The sequence below is a fragment of the Eriocheir sinensis genome, unplaced genomic scaffold, assembly GCF_024679095.1.
Source record: "Eriocheir sinensis breed Jianghai 21 unplaced genomic scaffold, ASM2467909v1 Scaffold1204, whole genome shotgun sequence".
NCBI classification, from domain to species: Eukaryota; Metazoa; Arthropoda; class Malacostraca; order Decapoda; family Varunidae; genus Eriocheir; species Eriocheir sinensis.
The window spans coordinates 40,991-44,816 of record NW_026110524.1 but is presented as its reverse complement, the minus strand read 5'-3'; the positions used below and the strand labels follow the sequence as shown (position 1 = coordinate 44,816).

At 39.7% G+C, this 3,826-nt stretch overlaps 1 long non-coding RNA gene across 1 annotated transcript; it reads right to left on the bottom strand.

Annotated features, from left to right (window-relative positions):
* Positions 1-2,205: 2,205 nt before the first annotated feature.
* On the bottom strand, positions 2,206-2,868 carry LOC126989538 (uncharacterized). Its single transcript, XR_007743415.1, has 2 exons — positions 2,739-2,868; positions 2,206-2,634 (listed from the first exon to the last, which is right to left on the bottom strand). It is a non-coding gene; the product is annotated as an uncharacterized LOC126989538 (long non-coding RNA).
* Between the last annotated feature and the right edge of the window lie 958 nt (positions 2,869-3,826).

Here is a 3,826-nt window from a genome sequence, read left to right as displayed (position 1 = left end):
ACAGCATCTCTAACTCAGTAAGATAACGCACTCGTAAGCCCCAGGGAACATGCAAGACTGTCGTTGTAAATGCCCTGAAAAGCTAGATAACAACAACAACAGCATCTCAACACATTATACTACATCCTCATTCTTGTAACCGTAAACAGACAGGAAGATAACGCACTCGTAAGCCCCAGGGAACATGCAAGACTGTCGTTGTAAATGCCCTGAAAAGCTAGATAACAACAACAACAGCATCTCTTAACACATTATACTACATCCTCATTCTTGTAACCGTAAACAGACAGGAAGATAACGCACTCGTAAGCCCCAGGGAACATGCAAGACTGTCGTTGTAAATGCCCTGAAAAGCTAGATAACAACAACAACAGAATCTCTTAACACATTATACTACATCCTCATTCTTGTAACCGTAAACAGACAGGAAGATAACGCACTCGTAAGCCCAAGGGAACATGCAGGACTGTCGTTATAGAGAAGCTAGATAACATAACAGCATCTCTTAACACATACTACATCCTCATCCTTGTAACCGTAAAGATATAGGAATGGAAGGCTCCAGGAAGCACCCACCACACCTCCGCCGGCCCCGATTGAACGTACGGGAATGTGTGTTGTTATAAAGACCCCCAATAAGCCTTTCGCATATTGTTTGGCATATGAGAGGAGATACAGCTGGTTAACTTTTCCGGCATCTTTGGGTATAAGTTGATAATCCTAAATCCAGTCATGTCAGTTGTTTTCCATCATCTGTAAAGGCCGCAGTATCTTATTTTTTTGTATTTGTGTTTGTGAATTGGTGTACAATTGAAGATACAGCTGGTTGATATTTGCGGCGTCCTTTGGTGGAAGTTAAAATCGTCAACCTCAAAATGATGTGACTGCAAATTGTGTCGTATCTGTAAAGGCCTTGGTATCTGATTTTCTTTTTTTGTATACGTAAATGTGTTTGCTAATTGACGTATGATTGAAGGTTCGGCTGGTTAACACTGCCGGCATCTTCTGGTATAATTTTTGGTATAATTCTCTCGCCAAAAACGCTGTAAATGCTGCAAATCGTGTCTGTTTTTTCCATCGTCAGTCTTGGCCTCTGTATTTTTTTTCATTTTGTATACTTTTGTTTGTGAATTTGCATATGATAGAAGATTCAGCTGGTTGATATTTTGGCATCTTTTGGTATAAGTTAAAATCGTCAAGCCAAATATGCCATTAATGCCAATCGTGTCTGTTGTTTTCCGTCACCTGTAAAGGCCTCAGTATTTTTTATTTTTTTATTTTGTACACTTTTGTTTCTGAATTTGCATACGATAGAAGATTCAGCTGGTTAACATTTGGCATCTTTTGGTATATGAGTTAATAATCGTCAAGCCAAATATGCCGTTAATGCTAATCATGTCCGTTGTTTTCCGTCGCCTGTCCACGATTGAGTGCCGACACCGCTGTGGCCTCCATGCGTCGCTGTGAGGGCTGAGGTGACTCCGCATAGCGCCTCAGAACGGTCCGTTGAGTGTCCCATTGCTGACTCTTCCTGTGAGCTATTTTTCAAGAGATTATTTTTCCTATTTATATTAATGAATTAGTTAGGCTTGTAAATACTATACATATATATATCTATATTTATGAAGATGTTTTACTCTTAATAATATTTTAACATGGCTTTTTTGGCATTATATGGAAAGGCATTGTTCATATCTTTCACACACACACGTACACACACACACACACACACACACACGTACACACACACACACACACACACATGCACGTATACACACACACACACACACACACACACACACACACACACACACGCACACACCTTCCTTCCCCATCATCATCACAATCATCATCATCATCACTAGGTATTAATATATGTACACTTTTACAAGTTGTGATCAAAACTGCATGTTACTGAGCCTGTACTATATTTATCCATCTCTCCGGTAACATTTTTCATTTGAAGTTTTTACTTTTCAGGCGTTTAAACACTAGCGTCAAATGTGTTCCGTCATGTCTGTAGTTCCGTCAATGTGTATACGGTTTTATCATAACTAGTTACTGCAATTTGTATTTTTATTTATCTTGGGAACTTGAGGCAGCCGTCGCTATACGATCACCCGTTAATACAGTCTTGAACTCCCCTTGCTGTATATCTACACTCGCTCCGCAACACTCGGCTATACTATATGTGTCTCCTCTTTCTGACGTTCTTTACCTTGTGAAAACCTAGACTACTTCACTTCTCTTTTTACTGGCACTGAATATCTACAAATGCTCCCCTATATTCAGCTCTACAGTCTTTTCTTTGATGATATTTACCTTGTGAAAACCTAGACTACTTCACTTCTCTTTTTACAGGCACTGAATATCTACAAATGCTCTCCTATATTCAGCTCTACAATCTTTCCTTTGATGATATTTACCTTATGAAAACCTAGACTACTTCACTTCTCTTTTTACTGGCACTGAATATCTACAAATGCTCCCCTATATTCAGCTCTACAATCTTTCCTTTGATGATATTTACCTTATGAAAACCTAGACTACTTCACTTCTCTTTTTACAGGCACTGAATATCTACAAACGCTCCCCTATATTCAGCTCTACAATCTTTCCTTTGACGATATTTACCTTGTGAAAACTCAGACTACTTTGCTTTTCTTTTTACTGGCACTGAATATCTACAAATGCTCCCCTATATTCAGCTATACAATCTTTCCTTTGATGATATTTACCTTATGAAAACTCAGACTACTTAGTTTTTCTTTTTACTGGCACTGAATATCTACACTCATTCCCCTACCCTCAGCTATACAATCCCTCTTTCCTTTGACGATATTTACCTTATGAAAACCTAGACTACTGTACCTCTCTTTCTACTGACATTATTTACTGCTATACTTACAAACAGTCTTGAACTTCCCCTACTAATATCTACACTCGCTCGTCTGCACTCAGCTATACAATCCCTCTTTCCTTTGACGATATTTACCTTATGAAAACCTAGGCTACTGTACCTCTCTTTACCGGCACTACTTACTACAACTTACCTCCATCTTGTCCAGTAGTGGTGACAAATATACTCCATGGCAGCGAGTGTAGTGAGAGGGGTGAAGCCGTGTCATAATAATATCTCTTTATGATCAACCTTCATATGACCACTTTTTTATGAATGGAACCTTTTTTTGTCAGAGCAGCGTCTCTTGGGTTGTTTTTTGTTGCTCGTTGTTTTTTGCCCTTCAGCTGCCCTCCCTTACTGTAAAAAAATAAATCTGTAAAATATATCGTGTAGCGAGGGTTGCCCGAGACTCACCAACTTTGAGGTTTTTTAAAGGTGATCGTCGTACTTTTCGTCGCCGTGCATAATAATTGTTTTACTTGAGGAGGAAAGTCTGGCGTGTTCCCACTCTGAAGTATAAGGTGTACGTGTTGGCAGCTTACAGTGTGACCCGAAGCCTTGAACCCTTAGACGACGGTGGAACTGTGTATAGATGGTCCATAATTCAGTCAGTTTTGTACAGCAGAAATCTAACAACACTTCCAGATTGCAGTTGATTCTATATATAAGCGATAGTTAAACCATCTCTTATGCTGTGTAACGATATTTATGCTATGGTCCTAAGGTTGGCAGTGACTATAATGGTATGTCAGAGGGATGCTGGGGATGGTTTGGACAGGTGGGGAAGAGGAGAGAGATGCTGGCTTTATCAGGAGAAGGACACTGGAGATGGTTTGAACATGTGGGGAAAGAGTGCAGACTCCTTACGTTTTTATGTTCTTATGTTCTTACGTGTGGGAGAGGAGGAAAGGATGCTGGAGATGG